Here is a 7,032-nt window from a genome sequence, read left to right on the forward strand (position 1 = left end):
AATATTGTGTATCACATAGATTGATTCAGGTATATAGAATAATCCTTGCATCCCTGTGGTAAATTTCACTTGATCATTTTGTAGATCCTTTTAGTATATTGTTTGGTTGTTTCAAGATTTGGTTGAGATTTTTGCACCTATGTTTGTCAGTGATACTGTTCTGTAGTATCGTTTTTTTGTGTGTGATATCATTGCTTTTGTTGGCCAAAGGTGAAGGTGATGGTGGCCTTGCAGAATGAATTTGTGAGGGTTCCTCCCTCTGCAATTTTTGGGTGAGTCTGAGAAGGATAGGTGTTAGCTCTTCTTTAAATGTTTCATAGAATTCTCCTGTGAAGTCATCTGGTCCTGGACTTTTGTTTGTTGGAAAACTTTTCATTTTGTTTTGTTTTGGTGAAATAAGTAAACTGGTTATTGGGGGGGAAAGGTTACGAGAGAATAGACACACAGGCAGACTTGGAGAAAGACTGTGGGAAGATTTTCAATCAGTTTCAATTTAAGTACTTGTGTCTGTTCAAATTTTCTATTTCTTCCTGGTTCAACCTTTCAGTCAGAAAGGTTGTACGTTTCTAAGAATTTACCTATTTCTTCTAGGTTGTCCATTTTATTGGTGTACAGTTATTTGTAGTAGCCTCTTCTATGAAGACCTACAAGACCTTGCAGAACTAATACCCCCAAAAGATATCCTTTTCATTCTAGGGGACTGGCATGCAAAAGTAGGAAGTCAAGAAACACCTGGAGTAACAGGCAAATTTGGCCTTGGAATGTGGAATGAAGCAGGGCAAAGACTAATAGAGTTTGGCCAAGACAATGCACTGGTCATAGCAAACACCCTCTTCCAACCACACAAGAGAAGACTCTACACATGGACATCACCAGATGGTCAACACTGAAATCAGATTGATTATATTCTTTGCAGACAAAGATGGAGAAGCTCTATACAGTCAGGGGAAAAAAAAAAAAAAGACCAGGAGCTGACTGTGGCTCAGATCATGAACTCCTTATTGCCAAATTCAGACAAATGGAGGAAAGTAGGGAAAACCGCTAGATCATTCAGGTATGACCTCAATCAAATCCATTATGATTATACAGTGGAAGTGAGAAATAGATTTAAGGGCCTAGATCTGATAGAGTGAGTGCCTGATGAACTATGGAATGAGGTTCGTGACATTGTACAGGAGACAGGGATCAAGACCATCCTCATGGAAAAGAAATGCAAAAAATCAAAATGGCTGTCTGAGAAGGCTTTACAAATAGCTGTGAAAAGAAGAGAAGGAAAAAGTGAAGGAGAAAAGGAAAGATATAAGCATCTGAATGCAGAGTTCCAAAGAATAGCAAGGAGAGATAAGAAAGCCTTCCTCAGTGATCAATGCAAAGAAATAGAGGAAAACAGCAGAATGGGAAAGACTAGAGATCTCTTCAAGAAAATTAGAGATACCAAGGGAACATTTCATGCAAAGATGGGCTCCATAAAGGACAGAAATGGTATGGACCTAACAGACGCAGAAGATATTAAGAAGAGGTGGCAAGAATACACAGAAGAACTGGACAAAAAAGATCTTCATGACCTGGATCATCACAATGGTGTGATCACTCACCTAGAGCCAGACATCCTGGAATATGAGGTCAAGTGGGCCTTAGAAAGCATCACTATGAACAAAGCTAGTGGAGGTGATGTAATTCCAGTGGAGCTATTTCAAATCCTGAAAGATAATGCTGTGAAAGTGCTGCACTCAATATGCCAGCAAATTTGGAAAACTCAGTAGTGGCCACAGGACTGGAAAAGGTCAGTTTTCATTCCAATCCCAAAGATAGGCAATGCCAAAGAATGCTCAAACTACCACACAATTGCATTCATCTCACATGCTAGCAAAGTAATGCTCAAAATTCTCCAAGCCAGGCTTCAGCAATATGTGAACTGTGAGCTTCCAGATGTTCAAGCTGGTTTTAGAAAAGGCAGAGGAACCAGAGATCAAATTGCCAACATCCACTGGATCATGGAAAAAGCAAGAGAGCTCCAGAAAAACATCTATTTCTGCTTTATTGACTATGCCAAAGCCTTTGACTGTGTGGATCACAAGAAACTGTGGGAAATTCTGAAAGAGATGGGAATACCAGACCACCTGACCTGCCTCTTGAGAAATCTGTATGCAGGTCAGGAAGCAACAGTTAGAGCTGAACATGGAAGAACAGACTGGTTCCAAATAGGAAAAGGAGTGCTCAAGGCTGTATATTGTCACCCTGCTTATTTAAGTTATATGCAGAGTACATCATGAGAAACACTGGACTGGAAGAAACACAAGCTGGAATCAAGATTTCCAGGAGAAATATCAATAATCTCATGGCAGAAAGTGAAGAGGAGCTAAAAAGCCTCTTAATGAATGTGAAAGAGGGGAATGGAAAAGTTGGCTTAAGGCTCAACATTCAGAAAATGAAGATCATGGCATCCGATCCCATTACTTCATGGGAAATAGTGGAAACAGTGTCAGACTTTATTTTTGGGGGGCTCCAAAATCACTGCAGATGGTGACTGCAGCCATGAAACTAAAAGACGCTTACTCCTTGAAAGGAAAGTTATGACCAACCTAGATAGCATATTCAAAAGCAGAGACATTACTTTGCTGACTAAGGTCTGTCTACTCAAGGCTATGGTTTTTCCTGTGGTCATGTATGGATATGAGAGTTGGACTGTGAAGAAGGCTGAGCACTGAGGAATTGATGCTTTTGAACTGTGGTATTGAAGAAGACTCTTGAGAATCCCTTGGGCTGCAAGGAGATCCAACCAGTCCATTCTGAAGGAGATCAGCCCTGGGATTTCTTTGGAAGGAATGATGCTAAGGCTGAAACTCCAGTCCTTTGGCCACCACATGCTAAGAGTTGACTCATTGGAAAAGACTCTGATGCTGGGAGGGATTGGAGGCAGGAGGAGAAGGGGACGACAGAGGATGAGGTGGCTGAATGGCATCACGGACTCGATGGACATGAGTCTGAGTGAACTCCGGGTGTTGGTGATGGACAGGGAGGCCTGGCGTGCTGCGATTCATGGGATCGCAAAGAGTCGGACAGGACTGAGCGACTGAACTGAACTGACTAACTTATGGTCCTTTGTATTTCTGGTGTGTGTGTTATAGCTTCTCCTTTGTAGTTTCTACTTTTATTGATTTGGGTCCTCTCCCTTTCTTTCTTAATGATTTTGGCTAAAGGTTTATCAGTTTTGATTTTAGAACTTCAGAGAACCAGCTTTTGGTTTCATTATTCTTTGCTATTGTTTCTTCATCTCTTTATCATTTATTTCTGCTCTGATCTCTATGACTTCTTTCCTTTTACTAACTTTGGGTTTTGTTTGTTCTTCTGTCTCTAGCTGCTTTAGGTGTAATGATAGGTTGTTTATTTGAGATTTTTTGGTTTCTTGAGGTAAGATTGTATTGCTATAGACTTCCCACTTATAACTTCTTTTGTTACATCCCATAGGTTTTGGATTGTCATATTTTCATTGTCACTTGCCTTTCTATTGTTTTCTTAGACGTTGTTTCTGTTGTTGATAATGATGCTGCCCTGTTTCATTTTTATGGGATCTTAGTTCCTAGAGGCAAGGATTGAACCCATGCCAGAGACTGAGCAGTGTAAGTGACAAGTCCTAACCACTGGACCACCAGGGAAGTCCCATAGTTTACTTTCTCTAGGTTTATACATACAAAAAATATTTTAGAAAATTTATACTCATAAGGTTGCTTTGAAAGAATAAATGCTAATGTATGGGAAGGAAAGTATTTGTATAGAAACAGGACCACAATAAAGTGATACCTCATAAATCACTTAATTTCTGTATTGTTTATTTTTCTGGCAAGTTGAAATGCTTTATTTCAAATAAGGATTAAGAGAAAAATAGACTATGTACAGGATATATGAATTAACACATTTTAGGACACTATTTTTAGCTGCTTTGATATAGACGCAACCATTTAAAAAGATTTTTTTCATGGATTCATTCTATAACCCCAAAAACTAAGAGATGAATTTATAACCAGGATGTCAAATAGATCAAAGCTATGGCTCAGTCTCGGTCCTTTTGCCTACTGCACTATTTGGCATAAATATATGCCCTCTGTCTTTATATATGGATAGTATTCAGTAGCTTTTTTTTTTTTCTATAATCTTCTATGTAACAGTAGAATATGATGAAAGATAAAAGAAGTCGTGAAGTCACTTAGTGTCTTCTTTGGCTCTCAAACCAGAACACATTAGTTCCTATTTAAGATAAATGCTTCAACACACCCTTTCCTTCTCACTGACTCTTATTTTTTAAAAAAACATAGTACACAACAAAGAACGATAGTACCGCCATATTTTGTATATCCATTCCAAGTGCCTTCTTAATGAAAAATAATGTATATCTGTATATTGGTGAACAGCAAAAAAAGATAAAAACTACATAACTAGGCAATTCTATACCACTCACAGACACTGATGGTATCAGTATGTTTCATCTGTTAACTGTAATTGGAGTAAGGGAATACTCCATTTGAGAATGGAGGTACAGTGGTGGTATTAGGTACTGATCAGGGAAAGCAATGAAGAAAATGATCTAAGTGATTCCCAGGGAAATCACCTTCCCTTTCATATAACTGACAGGCATAGATTATTGACCTTATTTGTTCATAAAGTTCTCTTAAATGCAAATAGGCTACCTATATTTCCTCCTCCAAACTGTAAGCTTCATAAATGCAGGAATCATGCCTGCCTTTTATATCTCTTGTATAACAAGTATATACATCACCACATCAATCAAGACATAGAATATGATAATTACCTAAAAAGTCCCCTTGGAATTCTGCTCACTGTTATGTCGCAGACTGGATGGGAGAGGAGTTTAGGGGAAAATGGATACATGTATATATGTGGTTGAGTCCCTTTGCCGTCTTCCTGAAATTATCACAATATTGTTAATTGGTTATACTCTAATTAAAAGGTAAAAAAAAAATTCCCCTGGGCCTCTTTGCAGTCAAGTTTTCAACCTCCATCACCACCCCAACCCAGTTCCCAAGCATCACTGATACCTGTCCTACACACAATTTTAACTTTTCTAGAATTTTCTGAAATATCAGCTCATGTTCAATTTTCCAATTGTCCCATACATTGGGACAAATATAGGACAAAATATTGTTTATGTCATTTGAATAAAGATTCATGTAAGAATCACATGTGAAAAATGATTGATCTTTTTAAAAAAAATCTTTTACAATTTCCTTCTTTTTCCCTCACTCTAATACTTTGTTGTTGAATCTCTGTCATTTTCTTGTACATCTTTTGGTAGTCTAGATTTTGCTGATCACACTGAGTTTTAACATGCTTCTCTACTTGCCAAAGAATACTAAAACTACCGCACAATTGCACTCATATCATGAAGGCAGTGGCACCCCACTCCAGTACTCTTGCCTGGAAAATCCCATGGATGGAGGAACCTGGTAGGCTGCAGTCCATGAGGTCGCTAAGAGTTGGACACAACTGAGTGACTTCACTTTCACTTTTCACTTTCATGCATTGGAGAAGGAAATGGCAACCCACTCCAATGTTCTTGCCTGGAGAATCCCAGAGAGAGAGGAGCCTGGTGGAAGGCCGTCTGTGGGGTCACACAGAGTCAGACACAACTGAAGCGACTTAGCAGCAGCAGCAGCAGCAGCAGCACATGCTCGTAAAGTAATGCTCAAAATTCTCCAAGCCAGACTTCAGCAATATGTGAACCGTGAACTCCCTGATGTTCAAGCTGGTTTTAGAAAAGGCAGAGGAATCAGAGATCAAATTGCCAACATCTGCTGGATCATGAAAAAGCAAGAGAATTCCAGAAAAACATCTACTTATGCTTTATTGACTATGACAAAGCCTTTGACTTTGTGGATCACAAGAAACTGTGGAAAATTCTGAAAGAGATGGGAATACCAGACCACCTGACCTGCCTCTTGAGAAATCTGTATGCAGGTCAGGAAGCAACAGTTAGAACTGGACATGGAACAACAGACTGGTTCCAAATAGGAAAAGGAGTACATCAAGGCTGTATATTGTCCCATGCTTATTGAACTTCTATGCAGAGTACATCATGAGAAATGCTGTATTGGAAGAAACACAAGCTGGAATCAAGATTGCTGGGAGAAATATCAATAACCTCAGATATGCAGATGACACCACCCTTATGGCAGAAAGTGAAGAGGAACTCAAAAGCCTCTTCATGAAAGTGAGAGAGGAGAGTGAAAAAGTTGGCTTAAAGCTCAACATTCAGAAAATGAAGATCATGGCATCTGGTCCCATCACTTCATGTCAAATAGATGGGGAAACAGTGGAAAGTGTCAGACTTTATTTTTTGGGCTCCAAAATCACTGCAGATGGTGATTGCAGCCATGAAATTAAAAGACGCTTACTCCTTGGAAGGAATGTTATGACCAACCTAGATAGCATATTCAAAAGCAGAGACATTAATCTGCCAACAAATGTCTGTCTAGTCAAGGTTATGGTTTTTCCTGTGGTCATGTATGGATGTGAGAGTTGGACTGTGAAGAAAGCTGAGCACTGAAGAATTGATGCTTTTGAACTGTGGTATTGGAGAAGAGTCTTGAGAGTCCCTTGGACTGCAAGGAGATCCAACCAGTCCATCCTAAAGGAGATCAGTCCTGGGTGTTCTTTGGAAGGAATGATGCTAAAGCTGAAACTCCAGTACTTTGGCCACCTCATGCAGAGTTGACTCATTGGAAAAGACTCTGATGCTGGGAGGTATTGGGGGCAGGAGGAAAAGGGGACAACAGAGGATGAGATGGCTGGATGGTATTACCGACTCAATGGACATGAGTTTGAGTGAAATCCGGGAGTTGATGAAGGACAGGGAGGCCTGGTGTGCTGCTATTCATGGGGTTGCAAAGAGTCGGACACGACTGAGCTGAACTGAACTGTCCTCTACTTACAAGTGGTATGTCTTTATAGAAACTTGATTGTGTTCTAATTTGGGTTAAAAAATAACATTCTTTTGGTTTACTGACAGAGAACTTA

The sequence above is a fragment of the Capricornis sumatraensis genome, chromosome 16, assembly GCF_032405125.1.
Source record: "Capricornis sumatraensis isolate serow.1 chromosome 16, serow.2, whole genome shotgun sequence".
NCBI classification, from domain to species: Eukaryota; Metazoa; Chordata; class Mammalia; order Artiodactyla; family Bovidae; genus Capricornis; species Capricornis sumatraensis.